This window comes from Rhinoderma darwinii, unplaced genomic scaffold (assembly GCF_050947455.1).
Source record: "Rhinoderma darwinii isolate aRhiDar2 unplaced genomic scaffold, aRhiDar2.hap1 Scaffold_448, whole genome shotgun sequence".
Classification (NCBI taxonomy): domain Eukaryota; kingdom Metazoa; phylum Chordata; class Amphibia; order Anura; family Rhinodermatidae; genus Rhinoderma; species Rhinoderma darwinii.
This window is the reverse complement of record NW_027463921.1, coordinates 173,197-194,933: the sequence shown is the minus strand read 5'-3', so window position 1 is coordinate 194,933 and position 21,737 is coordinate 173,197. Positions and strand designations below refer to the sequence as shown.

Genomic DNA, 21,737 nt, shown 5'->3' with positions numbered 1-21,737 from the left:
TACATAAAAACGCCTTCCTGGCAACGCCCAAATGCCCTGCTGCCATGCAGATAAACACTGGCAGCGGCAGCAAGTGCATGCCCACAGCCACCCCTTGTTCCTTCACACCTTGTATCAGCTGTAATCCAGTCCAGTCCAGTGCTGCCTGCTGAGCAGCACTGACCAACACTGCCTGGGCCCAGGCTTTTATCTCTGAGGCCCCATTATGATGTCAGAAAGCTGGCTCTGGAATCCTGAGGGCTCCACTATGACACGTGCAAAGTTCCGTCTGAACTTTATATAAGACGGTGAGGCTCAGTCAGTCACTCAGTGTTGCCTGAGAGGGCAACACTGCAACAGCCGGCCGCCAGGCTGTCTTTTTTTTGCACAGCTAGTTGCCTCCAGGAGGCCACAAGAGGGAGACAAGGGACTGCAAAATGGAAAATAGGCATCCACCAACTTTACAGACAACTTCTCCTTGCTCCTACAACCTCCATCCTTGCACAGTTTGTTATTCTTCTAGGTAACATAGTAACAAATCCAAATTGCTGCTCTCTTTGTAGGCAAGCAAGGCTTTGTTGCAACTGCAATTCTTACTTCTTCTTGAAATGTAGGGACGACAGTACATTCCATCACATCCATCTAGTGTACACAGGTAGGTCCATTGTGGCGGGCAGGCGAGCGGGCGGGCTGCTTTATTGGCTGTTTGCTGTTCCCCTACTCCACTCCACTATTTGACTGTTGTGCTGCATCAATCAATCAATCAATCAATCAATCAATCAATCAATCAATCAATCAATCAATCAGTGGCTGGCTCAGGTGCAGCTCTTTAACTTACCTAAAAGGGAGGGCGGAGAGAAGACAAGGAAGGTGAATGAGGTGTTCCAATGTGAAATGCCGGAAACACAGAAACACAGACGACACACAACAAGAGGTGGCAATCTATTCATTAATTGCATTTAATCAATGAGCTCATTATCACTCATGCATTGTCCAACAGGTGTTGAAATAATGGGATTAAAAGGGGAGATCCCTTCAGAAAGACAGAAACAATAGCAAAGACAAAAAACACTTTTGGAATCTGCTTTTAGTCAACACATAAGGAAAGGGTGCACCGGTCCTGGAAATACTGCAATACCAGGTCAATGCGTGGAGTGGACAGAGCAAGCTCTATTTCCATCTCCCTGTTCTAAAAATCCATTTAATATATGGTCCCCAGATAGGGGACGTATCAGATATTAAACTGATAAGAACAGATACTACACTTGATCTTAGCCAAAAGGCCGAGAAGCGATAACCCGAACGGGCCGCGCGTTGCCCGAGCCTGCCCGATACTGCTGTTCAGCCCTTGCAGCGATTCAGCCTACTTCTAGGCAATTCCATGGGGCCCTGCAGGCTCACACACTCACAGCTACACGGGAGGTGAATAAAGGCCGGAGAGGAAGCCAGACAGGATTTGCTTCTTTTGCTTGCACCACAATGCAGTGCTTGCTGAAAGAGGAGGAATCTACATAAAAACGCCTTCCTGGCAACGCCCAAATGCCCTGCTGCCATGCAGATAAACACTGGCAGCGGCAGCAAGTGCATGCCCACAGCCACCCCTTGTTCCTTCACACCTTGTATCAGCTGTAATCCAGTCCAGTCCAGTGCTGCCTGCTGAGCAGCACTGACCAACACTGCCTGGGCCCAGGCTTTTATCTCTGAGGCCCCATTATGATGTCAGAAAGCTGGCTCTGGAATCCTGAGGGCTCCACTATGACACGTGCAAAGTTCCGTCTGAACTTTATATAAGACGGTGAGGCTCAGTCAGTCACTCAGTGTTGCCTGAGAGGGCAACACTGCAACAGCCGGCCGCCAGGCTGTCTTTTTTTTGCACAGCTAGTTGCCTCCAGGAGGCCACAAGAGGGAGACAAGGGACTGCAAAATGGAAAATAGGCATCCACCAACTTTACAGACAACTTCTCCTTGCTCCTACAACCTCCATCCTTGCACAGTTTGTTATTCTTCTAGGTAACATAGTAACAAATCCAAATTGCTGCTCTCTTTGTAGGCAAGCAAGGCTTTGTTGCAACTGCAATTCTTACTTCTTCTTGAAATGTAGGGACGACAGTACATTCCATCACATCCATCTAGTGTACACAGGTAGGTCCATTGTGGCGGGCAGGCGAGCGGGCGGGCTGCTTTATTGGCTGTTTGCTGTTCCCCTACTCCACTCCACTATTTGACTGTTGTGCTGCATCAATCAATCAATCAATCAATCAATCAATCAATCAATCAGTGGCTGGCTCAGGTGCAGCTCTTTAACTTACCTAAAAGGGAGGGCGGAGAGAAGACAAGGAAGGTGAATGAGGTGTTCCAATGTGAAATGCCGGAAACACAGAAACACAGACGACACACAACAAGAGGTGGCAATCTATTCATTAATTGCATTTAATCAATGAGCTCATTATCACTCATGCATTGTCCAACAGGTGTTGAAATAATGGGATTAAAAGGGGAGATCCCTTCAGAAAGACAGAAACAATAGCAAAGACAAAAAACACTTTTGGAATCTGCTTTTAGTCAACACATAAGGAAAGGGTGCACCGGTCCTGGAAATACTGCAATACCAGGTCAATGCGTGGAGTGGACAGAGCAAGCTCTATTTCCATCTCCCTGTTCTAAAAATCCATTTAATATATGGTCCCCAGATAGGGGACGTATCAGATATTAAACTGATAAGAACAGATACTACACTTGATCTTAGCCAAAAGGCCGAGAAGCGATAACCCGAACGGGCCGCGCGTTGCCCGAGCCTGCCCGATACTGCTGTTCAGCCCTTGCAGCGATTCAGCCTACTTCTAGGCAATTCCATGGGGCCCTGCAGGCTCACACACTCACAGCTACACGGGAGGTGAATAAAGGCCGGAGAGGAAGCCAGACAGGATTTGCTTCTTTTGCTTGCACCACAATGCAGTGCTGAAAGAGGAGGAATCTACATAAAAACGCCTTCCTGGCAACGCCCAAATGCCCTGCTGCCATGCAGATAAACACTGGCAGCGGCAGCAAGTGCATGCCCACAGCCACCCCTTGTTCCTTCACACCTTGTATCAGCTGTAATCCAGTCCAGTCCAGTGCTGCCTGCTGAGCAGCACTGACCAACACTGCCTGGGCCCAGGCTTTTATCTCTGAGGCCCCATTATGATGTCAGAAAGCTGGCTCTGGAATCCTGAGGGCTCCACTATGACACGTGCAAAGTTCCGTCTGAACTTTATATAAGACGGTGAGGCTCAGTCAGTCACTCAGTGTTGCCTGAGAGGGCAACACTGCAACAGCCGGCCGCCAGGCTGTCTTTTTTTTGCACAGCTAGTTGCCTCCAGGAGGCCACAAGAGGGAGACAAGGGACTGCAAAATGGAAAATAGGCATCCACCAACTTTACAGACAACTTCTCCTTGCTCCTACAACCTCCATCCTTGCACAGTTTGTTATTCTTCTAGGTAACATAGTAACAAATCCAAATTGCTGCTCTCTTTGTAGGCAAGCAAGGCTTTGTTGCAACTGCAATTCTTACTTCTTCTTGAAATGTAGGGACGACAGTACATTCCATCACATCCATCTAGTGTACACAGGTAGGTCCATTGTGGCGGGCAGGCGAGCGGGCGGGCTGCTTTATTGGCTGTTTGCTGTTCCCCTACTCCACTCCACTATTTGACTGTTGTGCTGCATCAATCAATCAATCAATCAATCAATCAATCAATCAATCTGTGGCTGGCTCAGGTGCAGCTCTTTAACTTACCTAAAAGGGAGGGCGGAGAGAAGACAAGGAAGGTGAATGAGGTGTTCCAATGTGAAATGCCGGAAACACAGAAACACAGACGACACACAACAAGAGGTGGCAATCTATTCATTAATTGCATTTAATCAATGAGCTCATTATCACTCATGCATTGTCCAACAGGTGTTGAAATAATGGGATTAAAAGGGGAGATCCCTTCAGAAAGACAGAAACAATAGCAAAGACAAAAAACACTTTTGGAATCTGCTTTTAGTCAACACATAAGGAAAGGGTGCACCGGTCCTGGAAATACTGCAATACCAGGTCAATGCGTGGAGTGGACAGAGCAAGCTCTATTTCCATCTCCCTGTTCTAAAAATCCATTTAATATATGGTCCCCAGATAGGGGACGTATCAGATATTAAACTGATAAGAACAGATACTACACTTGATCTTAGCCAAAAGGCCGAGAAGCGATAACCTGAACGGGCCGCGCGTTGCCCGAGCCTGCCCGATACTGCTGTTCAGCCCTTGCAGCGATTCAGCCTACTTCTAGGCAATTCCATGGGGCCCTGCAGGCTCACACACTCACAGCTACACGGGAGGTGAATAAAGGCCGGAGAGGAAGCCAGACAGGATTTGCTTCTTTTGCTTGCACCACAATGCAGTGCTGAAAGAGGAGGAATCTACATAAAAACGCCTTCCTGGCAACGCCCAAATGCCCTGCTGCCATGCAGATAAACACTGGCAGCGGCAGCAAGTGCATGCCCACAGCCACCCCTTGTTCCTTCACACCTTGTATCAGCTGTAATCCAGTCCAGTCCAGTGCTGCCTGCTGAGCAGCACTGACCAACACTGCCTGGGCCCAGGCTTTTATCTCTGAGGCCCCATTATGATGTCAGAAAGCTGGCTCTGGAATCCTGAGGGCTCCACTATGACACGTGCAAAGTTCCGTCTGAACTTTATATAAGACGGTGAGGCTCAGTCAGTCACTCAGTGTTGCCTGAGAGGGCAACACTGCAACAGCCGGCCGCCAGGCTGTCTTTTTTTTGCACAGCTAGTTGCCTCCAGGAGGCCACAAGAGGGAGACAAGGGACTGCAAAATGGAAAATAGGCATCCACCAACTTTACAGACAACTTCTCCTTGCTCCTACAACCTCCATCCTTGCACAGTTTGTTATTCTTCTAGGTAACATAGTAACAAATCCAAATTGCTGCTCTCTTTGTAGGCAAGCAAGGCTTTGTTGCAACTGCAATTCTTACTTCTTCTTGAAATGTAGGGACGACAGTACATTCCATCACATCCATCTAGTGTACACAGGTAGGTCCATTGTGGCGGGCAGGCGAGCGGGCGGGCTGCTTTATTGGCTGTTTGCTGTTCCCCTACTCCACTCCACTATTTGACTGTTGTGCTGCATCAATCAATCAATCAATCAATCAATCAATCAATCAATCAGTGGCTGGCTCAGGTGCAGCTCTTTAACTTACCTAAAAGGGAGGGCGGAGAGAAGACAAGGAAGGTGAATGAGGTGTTCCAATGTGAAATGCCGGAAACACAGAAACACAGACGACACACAACAAGAGGTGGCAATCTATTCATTAATTGCATTTAATCAATGAGCTCATTATCACTCATGCATTGTCCAACAGGTGTTGAAATAATGGGATTAAAAGGGGAGATCCCTTCAGAAAGACAGAAACAATAGCAAAGACAAAAAACACTTTTGGAATCTGCTTTTAGTCAACACATAAGGAAAGGGTGCACCGGTCCTGGAAATACTGCAATACCAGGTCAATGCGTGGAGTGGACAGAGCAAGCTCTATTTCCATCTCCCTGTTCTAAAAATCCATTTAATATATGGTCCCCAGATAGGGGACGTATCAGATATTAAACTGATAAGAACAGATACTACACTTGATCTTAGCCAAAAGGCCGAGAAGCGATAACCCGAACGGGCCGCGCGTTGCCCGAGCCTGCCCGATACTGCTGTTCAGCCCTTGCAGCGATTCAGCCTACTTCTAGGCAATTCCATGGGGCCCTGCAGGCTCACACACTCACAGCTACACGGGAGGTGAATAAAGGCCGGAGAGGAAGCCAGACAGGATTTGCTTCTTTTGCTTGCACCACAATGCAGTGCTGAAAGAGGAGGAATCTACATAAAAACGCCTTCCTGGCAACGCCCAAATGCCCTGCTGCCATGCAGATAAACACTGGCAGCGGCAGCAAGTGCATGCCCACAGCCACCCCTTGTTCCTTCACACCTTGTATCAGCTGTAATCCAGTCCAGTCCAGTGCTGCCTGCTGAGCAGCACTGACCAACACTGCCTGGGCCCAGGCTTTTATCTCTGAGGCCCCATTATGATGTCAGAAAGCTGGCTCTGGAATCCTGAGGGCTCCACTATGACACGTGCAAAGTTCCGTCTGAACTTTATATAAGACGGTGAGGCTCAGTCAGTCACTCAGTGTTGCCTGAGAGGGCAACACTGCAACAGCCGGCCGCCAGGCTGTCTTTTTTTTGCACAGCTAGTTGCCTCCAGGAGGCCACAAGAGGGAGACAAGGGACTGCAAAATGGAAAATAGGCATCCACCAACTTTACAGACAACTTCTCCTTGCTCCTACAACCTCCATCCTTGCACAGTTTGTTATTCTTCTAGGTAACATAGTAACAAATCCAAATTGCTGCTCTCTTTGTAGGCAAGCAAGGCTTTGTTGCAACTGCAATTCTTACTTCTTCTTGAAATGTAGGGACGACAGTACATTCCATCACATCCATCTAGTGTACACAGGTAGGTCCATTGTGGCGGGCAGGCGAGCGGGCGGGCTGCTTTATTGGCTGTTTGCTGTTCCCCTACTCCACTCCACTATTTGACTGTTGTGCTGCATCAATCAATCAATCAATCAATCAATCAATCAATCAGTGGCTGGCTCAGGTGCAGCTCTTTAACTTACCTAAAAGGGAGGGCGGAGAGAAGACAAGGAAGGTGAATGAGGTGTTCCAATGTGAAATGCCGGAAACACAGAAACACAGACGACACACAACAAGAGGTGGCAATCTATTCATTAATTGCATTTAATCAATGAGCTCATTATCACTCATGCATTGTCCAACAGGTGTTGAAATAATGGGATTAAAAGGGGAGATCCCTTCAGAAAGACAGAAACAATAGCAAAGACAAAAAACACTTTTGGAATCTGCTTTTAGTCAACACATAAGGAAAGGGTGCACCGGTCCTGGAAATACTGCAATACCAGGTCAATGCGTGGAGTGGACAGAGCAAGCTCTATTTCCATCTCCCTGTTCTAAAAATCCATTTAATATATGGTCCCCAGATAGGGGACGTATCAGATATTAAACTGATAAGAACAGATACTACACTTGATCTTAGCCAAAAGGCCGAGAAGCGATAACCCGAACGGGCCGCGCGTTGCCCGAGCCTGCCCGATACTGCTGTTCAGCCCTTGCAGCGATTCAGCCTACTTCTAGGCAATTCCATGGGGCCCTGCAGGCTCACACACTCACAGCTACACGGGAGGTGAATAAAGGCCGGAGAGGAAGCCAGACAGGATTTGCTTCTTTTGCTTGCACCACAATGCAGTGCTGAAAGAGGAGGAATCTACATAAAAACGCCTTCCTGGCAACGCCCAAATGCCCTGCTGCCATGCAGATAAACACTGGCAGCGGCAGCAAGTGCATGCCCACAGCCACCCCTTGTTCCTTCACACCTTGTATCAGCTGTAATCCAGTCCAGTCCAGTGCTGCCTGCTGAGCAGCACTGACCAACACTGCCTGGGCCCAGGCTTTTATCTCTGAGGCCCCATTATGATGTCAGAAAGCTGGCTCTGGAATCCTGAGGGCTCCACTATGACACGTGCAAAGTTCCGTCTGAACTTTATATAAGACGGTGAGGCTCAGTCAGTCACTCAGTGTTGCCTGAGAGGGCAACACTGCAACAGCCGGCCGCCAGGCTGTCTTTTTTTTGCACAGCTAGTTGCCTCCAGGAGGCCACAAGAGGGAGACAAGGGACTGCAAAATGGAAAATAGGCATCCACCAACTTTACAGACAACTTCTCCTTGCTCCTACAACCTCCATCCTTGCACAGTTTGTTATTCTTCTAGTTAACATAGTAACAAATCCAAATTGCTGCTCTCTTTGTAGGCAAGCAAGGCTTTGTTGCAACTGCAATTCTTACTTCTTCTTGAAATGTAGGGACGACAGTACATTCCATCACATCCATCTAGTGTACACAGGTAGGTCCATTGTGGCGGGCAGGCGAGCGGGCGGGCTGCTTTATTGGCTGTTTGCTGTTCCCCTACTCCACTCCACTATTTGACTGTTGTGCTGCATCAATCAATCAATCAATCAATCAATCAATCAATCAATCAATCAATCAATCAGTGGCTGGCTCAGGTGCAGCTCTTTAACTTACCTAAAAGGGAGGGCGGAGAGAAGACAAGGAAGGTGAATGAGGTGTTCCAATGTGAAATGCCGGAAACACAGAAACACAGACGACACACAACAAGAGGTGGCAATCTATTCATTAATTGCATTTAATCAATGAGCTCATTATCACTCATGCATTGTCCAACAGGTGTTGAAATAATGGGATTAAAAGGGGAGATCCCTTCAGAAAGACAGAAACAATAGCAAAGACAAAAAACACTTTTGGAATCTGCTTTTAGTCAACACATAAGGAAAGGGTGCACCGGTCCTGGAAATACTGCAATACCAGGTCAATGCGTGGAGTGGACAGAGCAAGCTCTATTTCCATCTCCCTGTTCTAAAAATCCATTTAATATATGGTCCCCAGATAGGGGACGTATCAGATATTAAACTGATAAGAACAGATACTACACTTGATCTTAGCCAAAAGGCCGAGAAGCGATAACCCGAACGGGCCGCGCGTTGCCCGAGCCTGCCCGATACTGCTGTTCAGCCCTTGCAGCGATTCAGCCTACTTCTAGGCAATTCCATGGGGCCCTGCAGGCTCACACACTCACAGCTACACGGGAGGTGAATAAAGGCCGGAGAGGAAGCCAGACAGGATTTGCTTCTTTTGCTTGCACCACAATGCAGTGCTGAAAGAGGAGGAATCTACATAAAAACGCCTTCCTGGCAACGCCCAAATGCCCTGCTGCCATGCAGATAAACACTGGCAGCGGCAGCAAGTGCATGCCCACAGCCACCCCTTGTTCCTTCACACCTTGTATCAGCTGTAATCCAGTCCAGTCCAGTGCTGCCTGCTGAGCAGCACTGACCAACACTGCCTGGGCCCAGGCTTTTATCTCTGAGGCCCCATTATGATGTCAGAAAGCTGGCTCTGGAATCCTGAGGGCTCCACTATGACACGTGCAAAGTTCCGTCTGAACTTTATATAAGACGGTGAGGCTCAGTCAGTCACTCAGTGTTGCCTGAGAGGGCAACACTGCAACAGCCGGCCGCCAGGCTGTCTTTTTTTTGCACAGCTAGTTGCCTCCAGGAGGCCACAAGAGGGAGACAAGGGACTGCAAAATGGAAAATAGGCATCCACCAACTTTACAGACAACTTCTCCTTGCTCCTACAACCTCCATCCTTGCACAGTTTGTTATTCTTCTAGGTAACATAGTAACAAATCCAAATTGCTGCTCTCTTTGTAGGCAAGCAAGGCTTTGTTGCAACTGCAATTCTTACTTCTTCTTGAAATGTAGGGACGACAGTACATTCCATCACATCCATCTAGTGTACACAGGTAGGTCCATTGTGGCGGGCAGGCGAGCGGGCGGGCTGCTTTATTGGCTGTTTGCTGTTCCCCTACTCCACTCCACTATTTGACTGTTGTGCTGCATCAATCAATCAATCAATCAATCAATCAATCAATCAATCAATCAGTGGCTGGCTCAGGTGCAGCTCTTTAACTTACCTAAAAGGGAGGGCGGAGAGAAGACAAGGAAGGTGAATGAGGTGTTCCAATGTGAAATGCCGGAAACACAGAAACACAGACGACACACAACAAGAGGTGGCAATCTATTCATTAATTGCATTTAATCAATGAGCTCATTATCACTCATGCATTGTCCAACAGGTGTTGAAATAATGGGATTAAAAGGGGAGATCCCTTCAGAAAGACAGAAACAATAGCAAAGACAAAAAACACTTTTGGAATCTGCTTTTAGTCAACACATAAGGAAAGGGTGCACCGGTCCTGGAAATACTGCAATACCAGGTCAATGCGTGGAGTGGACAGAGCAAGCTCTATTTCCATCTCCCTGTTCTAAAAATCCATTTAATATATGGTCCCCAGATAGGGGACGTATCAGATATTAAACTGATAAGAACAGATACTACACTTGATCTTAGCCAAAAGGCCGAGAAGCGATAACCCGAACGGGCCGCGCGTTGCCCGAGCCTGCCCGATACTGCTGTTCAGCCCTTGCAGCGATTCAGCCTACTTCTAGGCAATTCCATGGGGCCCTGCAGGCTCACACACTCACAGCTACACGGGAGGTGAATAAAGGCCGGAGAGGAAGCCAGACAGGATTTGCTTCTTTTGCTTGCACCACAATGCAGTGCTGAAAGAGGAGGAATCTACATAAAAACGCCTTCCTGGCAACGCCCAAATGCCCTGCTGCCATGCAGATAAACACTGGCAGCGGCAGCAAGTGCATGCCCACCAGTGGCGGATTAAGTAGACCATGGGCCCTGGGCTGTTACCCAAACTTGGGCCCCCCTTCCTCACCGCCGCCCTGCCGCGCCGTAACTATTTTTGACACTACTTTTTTGGGCAAGCATTAACAGTGTTACGATTTCCCTTGTCACAGGGCTGTGTCCCTACATACTGAGAGTATCACACTGTGCAGGGACACAACCTCCTGACAAGAGGAATTGTCTATCAGTCCTGGACTGCAGAAAGACTTTTTGTGAAATACAAGGATTCCTATAATAAACATGTCAGGAGAGGTGACAGATTCTCTATAAATCTAGTGACTCACAGGTGACGACGTCTCAGATTCTAGTAGTTTTTTTCCTCTTTTCTTCTCCATCCGGTCCAGCGCTCATGACGACTTCTCCCGGCCATGACTCATTTCTGCAGAATTTGCCACTCAGATGTCTCCTCACTTTTCCAACATTTCCACACCTATAAACGAAAATAAAGTTATCATGGTGCCACATACTGTGCCCCTAAATATAATAGCACCAAACACTGCGCGCCTGAATATAATAATACCACACACTGTAAAACACCACATACACACAGCCCCCTGTACATAGTGCCACACACAGCCCCTGTAGATATTACACACCCCCATAGATATCGCCATACACAGCCCCCTCTATATATCACACATCCTCCTCGTAGAGAGCGTTACACACAGCCCCATATAGATAGTGCCATACAGCGCCCTGTAGAGAGCGCCACACAGCCCTCCCCCTCTTGTAAATAGCACCAAAAAGCCCCCCCTATAAAGAGCGCCACACACATACCACTGTGGATAGCACTACACAGCCCCCCCTTGTATATAATGCCACACAGCGCTCCCCCTTGTATATAGTGCCACACAGCGCTCCCCTTGTATATAGTGCCACACAGCGCTCCCCTTGTATATAGTGCCACACAGCGCTCCCACTTGTATATAGTGGCACACAGCGCTCCCCCTTGTATATAGTGCCACACAGCGCTCCCCCTTGTATATAGTGGCACACAGCGCTCCCCCTTGTATATAGTGGCACACAGCGCTCCCCCTTGTATATAGTGCCACACAGAACTCCCCCTTGTATATAGTGCCACAAGGTTATGTACACATTTAAAAACTTTATATCATAATTTTATATATATATATATATATATTACCCAATTACCCTAATATAGACATGTAATATATTACAATTTACGGTAAACAATGACTATTACAAATAAAAGGTCTATTTTAGGGTAAAACTATGTTATTACCAAAAAAAATAGCTGAAACGTAAAAAAGCTTATTTGTTTACTATTATTTTCAAACTTTATGAATAAAAATTGTAAAATAGCAAAAAAAGGTGTGTATAAAAACGATAAAAAACGAAACCTGCATTGTCTACGGAAAAAACGTCGCAAAAATCACGTCGTTTTTATTTATTTTTTATAAAAATGTGTGTTTGGTGCAACTTTGTAATTACGTTTTATTAAAAAATATTTTCACTTTTTAAGATACAGCTGCTTTGTATCCTGTATCCGTCAGGTCAGCAAGACTGACGGGATCAGTGACACGCAGGATCCACCTCAAATCTATCACATCTAAGATTATAATTTAGCGCAGGGCCCGTTTCACTGATCCCGTCAGTCCTGCTGACCTGACGGATACAGGATACAAAGCAGCTGTATCTCAAAAAGTGAAAATATTTTTTAATAAAACGTAATTACAAAGTTGCACCAAACACACATTTTTATAAAAAATAAATAAAAACGATGTGATTTTTGCGATGTTTTTTCCGTAGACAATGCAGGTTTCTTTTTTTTATCGTTTTTATACACACCTTTTTTGCTATTTTAGAATTTTTATTCATAAAGTTTGAAAATAATAGTAAAAAAATAAGCTTTTTTACGTTTCAGCTATTTTTTTTTGGTAATAACATAGTTTTACCCTAAAATAGACCTTTTATTTGTGATCGTCATTGTCTACCGTAAATTGTAATATATTACATGTCTATATTAGGGTAATTGGGTCAGCGCTAGCGTTACAACAATGATTGGGGGGGGGGGCGACGGTTTTTATTGGGGTGGGCATTTTATGTGTATTTATTATTTCATTTTTTTTTGCACTTTACTTTACTATTTTTTTATTACTGTTGTCTGTTCCTCAAAGGTCAAAAAAGACCTTTGGTGAACTTTATATATTTTTTCTTTCTTTTACACCATGTTTTTCCACTGTAACTGGGGCTGCACAGCAGCCCCAGTTACAGGGGAAATCAGCCCTCTCATAGTGACGATTGTCACTAATAGGGCTGTGCTGGGTCTAGTTAGACCCAGCAGCAGCCTGCCACTAACGGCACCCGGCGATCATGTGACCAGTCACATGATCACCGGGAGGAATAGAGACAGCGCCGCTGCTGCTGTCTCTATTCCTGTACACAGCGTTCATTGAACGCTGTGTAAGAAGACATCGGAGAAGACAGAAGCAGCGAAAGCTGCTTCTGTCTTCTCCTCAGGGTCCCCGGCAGTCACTGACAGCCGGAGACCCGACATTCAGCTGCCCGATCGCGCGGGCAGCAAGTTAAAACCCGAGCCGTAGAAAGTCTATGGCTCGGGTTTTAAGGACCCGTCCCTGACCGCTGGCCGTAAAAATACAGCCAGCGGTCGGGAACCAGTTGGGCAGGAGGATAAGCCTGCTGTACTGACCTCAGCGCCGGTGACCGACCGCCCGGCTCTTGTCTTGCGGATTCGGAGTAACAGAACAGCCGTCCGTCGCTGTTCTGTTACTCAATGGCGGCGGCCCGCCCTTGTCAGGGAGGCGTGTCCTACCCCTTTCCCGGCCAATTCCCTGCTCCTCCCCTCCTCATCTTCGTTAGTTAGCAGCGCTAGCGCGCTGAATAGGTACCTTTACAAGATGATGTGCGGTTCGGGCTGCCATGGGCCCCCTGGGAGCCTCGGGCCCCGGGCGGCCGCCCGAATCGCCCATATGATAATCCGCCACTGATGCCCACAGCCACCCCTTGTTCCTTCACACCTTGTATCAGCTGTAATCCAGTCCAGTCCAGTGCTGCCTGCTGAGCAGCACTGACCAACACTGCCTGGGCCCAGGCTTTTATCTCTGAGGCCCCATTATGATGTCAGAAAGCTGGCTCTGGAATCCTGAGGGCTCCACTATGACACGTGCAAAGTTCCGTCTGAACTTTATATAAGACGGTGAGGCTCAGTCAGTCACTCAGTGTTGCCTGAGAGGGCAACACTGCAACAGCCGGCCGCCAGGCTGTCTTTTTTTTGCACAGCTAGTTGCCTCCAGGAGGCCACAAGAGGGAGACAAGGGACTGCAAAATGGAAAATAGGCATCCACCAACTTTACAGACAACTTCTCCTTGCTCCTACAACCTCCATCCTTGCACAGTTTGTTATTCTTCTAGGTAACATAGTAACAAATCCAAATTGCTGCTCTCTTTGTAGGCAAGCAAGGCTTTGTTGCAACTGCAATTCTTACTTCTTCTTGAAATGTAGGGACGACAGTACATTCCATCACATCCATCTAGTGTACACAGGTAGGTCCATTGTGGCGGGCAGGCGAGCGGGCGGGCTGCTTTATTGGCTGTTTGCTGTTCCCCTACTCCACTCCACTATTTGACTGTTGTGCTGCATCAATCAATCAATCAATCAATCAATCAATCAATCAATCAATCAATCAATCAGTGGCTGGCTCAGGTGCAGCTCTTTAACTTACCTAAAAGGGAGGGCGGAGAGAAGACAAGGAAGGTGAATGAGGTGTTCCAATGTGAAATGCCGGAAACACAGAAACACAGACGACACACAACAAGAGGTGGCAATCTATTCATTAATTGCATTTAATCAATGAGCTCATTATCACTCATGCATTGTCCAACAGGTGTTGAAATAATGGGATTAAAAGGGGAGATCCCTTCAGAAAGACAGAAACAATAGCAAAGACAAAAAACACTTTTGGAATCTGCTTTTAGTCAACACATAAGGAAAGGGTGCACCGGTCCTGGAAATACTGCAATACCAGGTCAATGCGTGGAGTGGACAGAGCAAGCTCTATTTTCATCTCCCTGTTCTAAAAATCCATTTAATATATGGTCCCCAGATAGGGGACGTATCAGATATTAAACTGATAAGAACAGATACTACACTTGATCTTAGCCAAAAGGCCGAGAAGCGATAACCCGAACGGGCCGCGCGTTGCCCGAGCCTGCCCGATACTGCTGTTCAGCCCTTGCAGCGATTCAGCCTACTTCTAGGCAATTCCATGGGGCCCTGCAGGCTCACACACTCACAGCTACACGGGAGGTGAATAAAGGCCGGAGAGGAAGCCAGACAGGATTTGCTTCTTTTGCTTGCACCACAATGCAGTGCTGAAAGAGGAGGAATCTACATAAAAACGCCTTCCTGGCAACGCCCAAATGCCCTGCTGCCATGCAGATAAACACTGGCAGCGGCAGCAAGTGCATGCCCACAGCCACCCCTTGTTCCTTCACACCTTGTATCAGCTGTAATCCAGTCCAGTCCAGTGCTGCCTGCTGAGCAGCACTGACCAACACTGCCTGGGCCCAGGCTTTTATCTCTGAGGCCCCATTATGATGTCAGAAAGCTGGCTCTGGAATCCTGAGGGCTCCACTATGACACGTGCAAAGTTCCGTCTGAACTTTATATAAGACGGTGAGGCTCAGTCAGTCACTCAGTGTTGCCTGAGAGGGCAACACTGCAACAGCCGGCCGCCAGGCTGTCTTTTTTTTGCACAGCTAGTTGCCTCCAGGAGGCCACAAGAGGGAGACAAGCGACTGCAAAATGGAAAATAGGCATCCACCAACTTTACAGACAACTTCTCCTTGCTCCTACAACCTCCATCCTTGCACAGTTTGTTATTCTTCTAGGTAACATAGTAACAAATCCAAATTGCTGCTCTCTTTGTAGGCAAGCAAGGCTTTGTTGCAACTGCAATTCTTACTTCTTCTTGAAATGTAGGGACGACAGTACATTCCATCACATCCATCTAGTGTACACAGGTAGGTCCATTGTGGCGGGCAGGCGAGCGGGCGGGCTGCTTTATTGGCTGTTTGCTGTTCCCCTACTCCACTCCACTATTTGACTGTTGTGCTGCATCAATCAATCAATCAATCAATCAATCAATCAATCAATCAATCAGTGGCTGGCTCAGGTGCAGCTCTTTAACTTACCTAAAAGGGAGGGCGGAGAGAAGACAAGGAAGGTGAATGAGGTGTTCCAATGTGAAATGCCGGAAACACAGAAACACAGACGACACACAACAAGAGGTGGCAATCTATTCATTAATTGCATTTAATCAATGAGCTCATTATCACTCATGCATTGTCCAACAGGTGTTGAAATAATGGGATTAAAAAGGGGAGATCCCTTCAGAAAGACAGAAACAATAGCAAAGACAAAAAACACTTTTGGAATCTGCTTTTAGTCAACACATAAGGAAAGGGTGCACCGGTCCTGGAAATACTGCAATACCAGGTCAATGCGTGGAGTGGACAGAGCAAGCTCTATTTCCATCTCCCTGTTCTAAAAATCCATTTAATATATGGTCCCCAGATAGGGGACGTATCAGATATTAAACTGATAAGAACAGATACTACACTTGATCTTAGCCAAAAGGCCGAGAAGCGATAACCCGAACGGGCCGCGCGTTGCCCGAGCCTGCCCGATACTGCTGTTCAGCCCTTGCAGCGATTCAGCCTACTTCTAGGCAATTCCATGGGGCCCTGCAGGCTCACACACTCACAGCTACACGGGAGGTGAATAAAGGCCGGAGAGGAAGCCAGACAGGATTTGCTTCTTTTGCTTGCACCACAATGCAGTGCTGAAAGAGGAGGAATCTACATAAAAACGCCTTCCTGGCAACGCCCAAATGCCCTGCTGCCATGCAGATAAACACTGGCAGCGGCAGCAAGTGCATGCCCACAGCCACCCCTTGTTCCTTCACACCTTGTATCAGCTGTAATCCAGTCCAGTCCAGTGCTGCCTGCTGAGCAGCACTGACCAACACTGCCTGGGCCCAGGCTTTTATCTCTGAGGCCCCATTATGATGTCAGAAAGCTGGCTCTGGAATCCTGAGGGCTCCACTATGACACGTGCAAAGTTCCGTCTGAACTTTATATAAGACGGTGAGGCTCAGTCAGTCACTCAGTGTTGCCTGAGAGGGCAACACTGCAACAGCCGGCCGCCAGGCTGTCTTTTTTTTGCACAGCTAGTTGCCTCCAGGAGGCCACAAGAGGGAGACAAGGGACTGCAAAATGGAAAATAGGCATCCACCAACTTTACAGACAACTTCTCCTTGCTCCTACAACCTCCATCCTTGCACAGTTTGTTATTCTTCTAGGTAACATAGTAACAAATCCAAATTGCTGCTCTCTTTGTAGGCAAGCAAGGCTTTGTTGCAACTGCAATTCTTACTTCTTCTTGAAATGTAGGGACGACAGTACATTCCATCACATCCATCTAGTGTACACAGGTAGGTCCATTGTGGCGGGCAGGCGAGCGGGCGGGCTGCTTTATTGGCTGTTTGCTGTTCCCCTACTCCACTCCACTATTTGACTGTTGTGCTGCATCAATCAATCAATCAATCAATCAATCAATCAATCAGTGGCTGGCTCAGGTGCAGCTCTTTAACTTACCTAAAAGGGAGGGCGGAGAGAAGACAAGGAAGGTGAATGAGGTGTTCCAATGTGAAATGCCGGAAACACAGAAACACAGACGACACACAACAAGAGGTGGCAATCTATTCATTAATTGCATTTAATCAATGAGCTCATTATCACTCATGCATTGTCCAACAGGTGTTGAAATAATGGGATTAAAAGGGGAGATCCCTTCAGAAAGACAGAAACAATAGCAAAGACAAAAAACACTTTTGGAATCTGCTTTTAGTCAACACATAAGGAAAGGGTGCACCGGTCCTGGAAATACTGCAATACCAGGTCAATGCGTGGAGTGGACAGAGCAAGCTCTATTTCCATCTCCCTGTTCTAAAAATCCATTTAATATATGGTCCCCAGATAGGGGACGTATCAGATATTAAACTGATAAGAACAGATACTACACTTGATCTTAGCCAAAAGGCCGAGAAGCGATAACCCGAACGGGCCGCGCGTTGCCCGAGCCTGCCCGATACTGCTGTTCAGCCCTTGCAGCGATTCAGCCTACTTCTAGGCAATTCCATGGGGCCCTGCAGGCTCACACACTCACAGCTACACGGGAGGTGAATAAAGGCCGGAGAGGAAGCCAGACAGGATTTGCTTCTTTTGCTTGCACCACAATGCAGTGCTGAAAGAGGAGGAATCTACATAAAAACGCCTTCCTGGCAACGCCCAAATGCCCTGCTGCCATGCAGATAAACACTGGCAGCGGCAGCAAGTGCATGCCCACAGCCACCCCTTGTTCCTTCACACCTTGTATCAGCTGTAATCCAGTCCAGTCCAGTGCTGCCTGCTGAGCAGCACTGACCAACACTGCCTGGGCCCAGGCTTTTATCTCTGAGGCCCCATTATGATGTCAGAAAGCTGGCTCTGGAATCCTGAGGGCTCCACTATGACACGTGCAAAGTTCCGTCTGAACTTTATATAAGACGGTGAGGCTCAGTCAGTCACTCAGTGTTGCCTGAGAGGGCAACACTGCAACAGCCGGCCGCCAGGCTGTCTTTTTTTTGCACAGCTAGTTGCCTCCAGGAGGCCACAAGAGGGAGACAAGGGACTGCAAAATGGAAAATAGGCATCCACCAACTTTACAGACAACTTCTCCTTGCTCCTACAACCTCCATCCTTGCACAGTTTGTTATTCTTCTAGGTAACATAGTAACAAATCCAAATTGCTGCTCTCTTTGTAGGCAAGCAAGGCTTTGTTGCAACTGCAATTCTTACTTCTTCTTGAAATGTAGGGACGACAGTACATTCCATCACATCCATCTAGTGTACACAGGTAGGTCCATTGTGGCGGGCAGGCGAGCGGGCGGGCTGCTTTATTGGCTGTTTGCTGTTCCCCTACTCCACTCCACTATTTGACTGTTGTGCTGCATCAATCAATCAATCAATCAATCAATCAATCAATCAATCAATCAGTGGCTGGCTCAGGTGCAGCTCTTTAACTTACCTAAAAGGGAGGGCGGAGAGAAGACAAGGAAGGTGAATGAGGTGTTCCAATGTGAAATGCCGGAAACACAGAAACACAGACGACACACAACAAGAGGTGGCAATCTATTCATTAATTGCATTTAATCAATGAGCTCATTATCACTCATGCATTGTCCAACAGGTGTTGAAATAATGGGATTAAAAGGGGAGATCCCTTCAGAAAGACAGAAACAATAGCAAAGACAAAAAACACTTTTGGAATCTGCTTTTAGTCAACACATAAGGAAAGGGTGCACCGGTCCAGAAGAGGCTGGACGCAGCTGCAGGCTTGAGGGAAGCCGACATGACCGTCCTGGTAGGGAAAGGGTTAATGTTAAGAGGTGAGGGAAAGGTGAAGAAGCTGAAGGAGGGACGGGGAGGAGCTAGGGGGGACGGGGGGGCCGTTACTGCGCTTCCCGCTGTTTCTCGGCATTGAGCCGGAAGCAGCGGGAGGAGTAGTACACAAGAAGCAAAGCTCCCCGTTGCCCGGCTTTTTAGTATGGCAGAGGCCCTGATTTTAGAGCGGCTGCGTGCCGCTGCTGTGCACCACGGTCCCGGATGGCTGGAGGAGACCGTGGCTGCATTAACGCGGATCCCGGACGCCGTTTCGCCACGTCGGGCACGGCGTTCGGGGTCTGTTGTAAGGGACAGGCTCCCCTCCCCCGGCCCCCCTACGAGCATGGCTATGGCGGCGGGGGGGGAGTCGGCAACAACCGCTCCTGCGCTGGGCAGGCAGAGAGCGGTAGCAGGGGTGACGGCGATGCAGGCTGTGTCGACCCGTCCCTCTCGGCGGTCCCGACCTCCAGAGCGCCTGAGTCCGGAGGTAGTCCCGCGGACACGGCGTCGCAGAGGGAGCCCGATCCCGGACGCTGCAGGCCAGGCAGCTGGGAGGACCGCCCCTTCCCAGGCCCTGCGTCCTGGCAGGAATCCCAGGCCGCGACGGGGTCCGGCGGTAAGCAGGGAGTCGCAGGCCGGGCTCCCTGTCACCCCTCCCCCATCAGATGGAAGATGTCAAGAGCAAGGTACGGCCGCCCCGCATGGTGATGTTCCGGCCAGGGGGCAGGCTTCGTCAGGATCGTCTAGACGGACGACTAGATCTGCAGCGACGTCGAGGCAACAGGTCCGGTCGGAAGTCTGGGTCCCGGCGGTCGGGCGGCAGGTTGCCGGCCCATCGGTCAGCGCGTCCTCATCCCCTTTCCGAAGAGGTCGTTGGGAGGGACAGTCGTCGGCGAGAGAAGAACTGGAGGAAGGTGAACTGGACGTCTATCGTCGAGGTCAGGATGGTCCGGCTGACGGGAACACAGCGCCTGTGCAGCCCGGTGAGTGTATAACTCCTTTATTGTCTTATCCAGCGATTTTTATGTCGGGTGTCGGCGGGGGGGCTGCTAGCATAGCATCGGGGGCCGGTAGTGGCGCGGGCGGACGCGACGGAGCGGGTTTGGCAGATTTAGTGGGTTGCTTACGGGAGCTGGTGGGGCGCCTGGATAGGGCCGCGGCGCCGGTAGTAACGGAAGTGTCCCCTGCGGTAGTTTGGGAAGGCTCCAGGGAAGTGGGATCGTTGCAGGCGCGTCCTGTGGTGGCGGTTAGAGAGGCGGTCGCGGTGTCGGTGCAGACTGAGGCACAGAAGGACGGCGATCGAGTGCGCATGGACGATCGTGCTCGGGGGGAGGTGTATGTTTGTTTTGAGGGTCCGTTGGGGGCGCATTTAAAGCAGGAGGTGCGTGATCGGATCTGGAAAGATGAATATGTTGAAATTTTTTCTCTCTTGCCGCTGGCTAAATTCAATTTGGATAAGAGCAAGCGGGATGAGAGTAAAAAGGACGAGGAGGAACGGCGGCGGTATAGGCTTATCCCGCAGACGTTCGTTAATTGGTCGCAGGCGTTCGCCATATTGGCTAGTGTGATAGGGGAAAAGGCGCCGGAAAATTGTTCGGCGTTATTTTGTTATTTTGATGCTATTGGGGAGGCTCATAGGGCGTATGGGGGTCAGGCGTGGCTGCGATATGATGAGCAATTCCGTCAGCGGAAGGCGGTTCGGCCGGCGATTCGGTGGGACCAGAAGGATATTGCTCTCTGGTTACGGGTTACGGTTCCGGTTAGGCAGCCCTTTCCCGGGAGCGGTGGCCAGGGAGGCCAGACTAGTCAGAGTGGACCAAGCGGAGGGGGAAAGGCGGGGTTTTGCTGGCAATTCAATGAAGGCCAGTGTAAGTTCGGGGCCACGTGCAAGTTCAAGCACGTGTGCTCCGAGTGTAATGGTGCATCACACGGGGCGGCAAAATGTCTGCGTAAAAAGAGGTCCGGGAACCAGCACGGGGCTGGTCAAGGGGGTGTCGCCGGTGAGGGTGGAAAGGATGGCCCCTTATCTAAATGAGTATCCGGATAGGGCGGCGGCTAAGTTGCTTTATGAAGGGTTTAGTGTTGGTTTTGTTATTCCTCCGCCTCCTTATGAGGTTCCGGTTACGCGGAGAAATTTAAAATCGGCTTACGTGCATGCGGAAGTCGTGTCGGAAAAGTTGTTAAAAGAAGTTTCGTTGGGGCGCATGTCGGGGCCATTTGTGGAGTCGCCGGTGAAAGATTTAGTTGTGTCCCCTTTGGGTATTGTCCCTAAACGCGAGCCCGGAAAGTTTCGTTTGATTCAACATTTATCGTATCCCAAAGGTTCGTCGGTAAACGACGGGATTGATCACGAGTTGTGTTCCGTAGTTTATACCTCATTCGATAAGGCGGTGGGGTTAGTGCGGGCTGCGGGTCCGGGGGCGCTGCTAGCAAAAACCGACATCGAGGCGGCGTTCAGGTTGTTGCCGGTGCATCCAGAAAGCCAACGGCTGTTGGGCTGTTTTTGGAATGGGGCCTTTTACGTGGATCGGTGCCTTCCGATGGGGTGTTCTCTTTCTTGTGCATACTTCGAGGCGTTTAGTAGCTTCGTGGAGTGGGTAACGAGGGGAGTATCCGGGGTCGATTCGTTGATCCATTACTTAGATGATTTTTTGTGCGTTGGCCCGGGGGGTTCGCCGGTTTGCGGTAACTTGCTTCATGCCCTGCAGAAGGTGGCGAGGGATTTTGGGATCCCTTTGGCGCCGGAAAAAACGGAGGGCCCGGTAGCGACGATTTGTTTCTTGGGAATCGAAATTGACTCGGTGGCAATGGAGTGTCGGCTCCCGGCGGATAAGCTGGGTGCTTTGAGGCT

The 21,737-nt window shown here is 48.9% G+C and overlaps 10 non-coding genes across 10 annotated transcripts; all 10 read right to left on the bottom strand.

Annotated features, from left to right (window-relative positions):
• Positions 1-1,083: 1,083 nt before the first annotated feature.
• LOC142716258 (U2 spliceosomal RNA) lies at positions 1,084-1,274 on the bottom strand. Its single transcript, XR_012871511.1, has one exon. It is a non-coding gene; the product is annotated as a U2 spliceosomal RNA (small nuclear RNA).
• A 1,280-nt stretch (positions 1,275-2,554) lies between these two features.
• LOC142716256 (U2 spliceosomal RNA) lies at positions 2,555-2,745 on the bottom strand. Its single transcript, XR_012871510.1, has one exon. It is a non-coding gene; the product is annotated as a U2 spliceosomal RNA (small nuclear RNA).
• A 1,276-nt stretch (positions 2,746-4,021) lies between these two features.
• Positions 4,022-4,212, bottom strand: LOC142716255 (U2 spliceosomal RNA). The gene has a single exon (XR_012871509.1). It is a non-coding gene; the product is annotated as a U2 spliceosomal RNA (small nuclear RNA).
• Positions 4,213-5,488: 1,276 nt separating this feature from the next.
• Positions 5,489-5,679, bottom strand: LOC142716254 (U2 spliceosomal RNA). The gene has a single exon (XR_012871508.1). It is a non-coding gene; the product is annotated as a U2 spliceosomal RNA (small nuclear RNA).
• Positions 5,680-6,951: 1,272 nt separating this feature from the next.
• On the bottom strand, positions 6,952-7,142 carry LOC142716252 (U2 spliceosomal RNA). The gene has a single exon (XR_012871506.1). It is a non-coding gene; the product is annotated as a U2 spliceosomal RNA (small nuclear RNA).
• Positions 7,143-8,430: 1,288 nt separating this feature from the next.
• On the bottom strand, positions 8,431-8,621 carry LOC142716251 (U2 spliceosomal RNA). The gene has a single exon (XR_012871505.1). It is a non-coding gene; the product is annotated as a U2 spliceosomal RNA (small nuclear RNA).
• Positions 8,622-9,901: 1,280 nt separating this feature from the next.
• LOC142716250 (U2 spliceosomal RNA) lies at positions 9,902-10,092 on the bottom strand. Its single transcript, XR_012871504.1, has one exon. It is a non-coding gene; the product is annotated as a U2 spliceosomal RNA (small nuclear RNA).
• Positions 10,093-14,390: 4,298 nt separating this feature from the next.
• LOC142716197 (U2 spliceosomal RNA) lies at positions 14,391-14,581 on the bottom strand. Its single transcript, XR_012871457.1, has one exon. It is a non-coding gene; the product is annotated as a U2 spliceosomal RNA (small nuclear RNA).
• A 1,281-nt stretch (positions 14,582-15,862) lies between these two features.
• Positions 15,863-16,053, bottom strand: LOC142716249 (U2 spliceosomal RNA). Its single transcript, XR_012871503.1, has one exon. It is a non-coding gene; the product is annotated as a U2 spliceosomal RNA (small nuclear RNA).
• Positions 16,054-17,325: 1,272 nt separating this feature from the next.
• Positions 17,326-17,516, bottom strand: LOC142716248 (U2 spliceosomal RNA). The gene has a single exon (XR_012871502.1). It is a non-coding gene; the product is annotated as a U2 spliceosomal RNA (small nuclear RNA).
• Between the last annotated feature and the right edge of the window lie 4,221 nt (positions 17,517-21,737).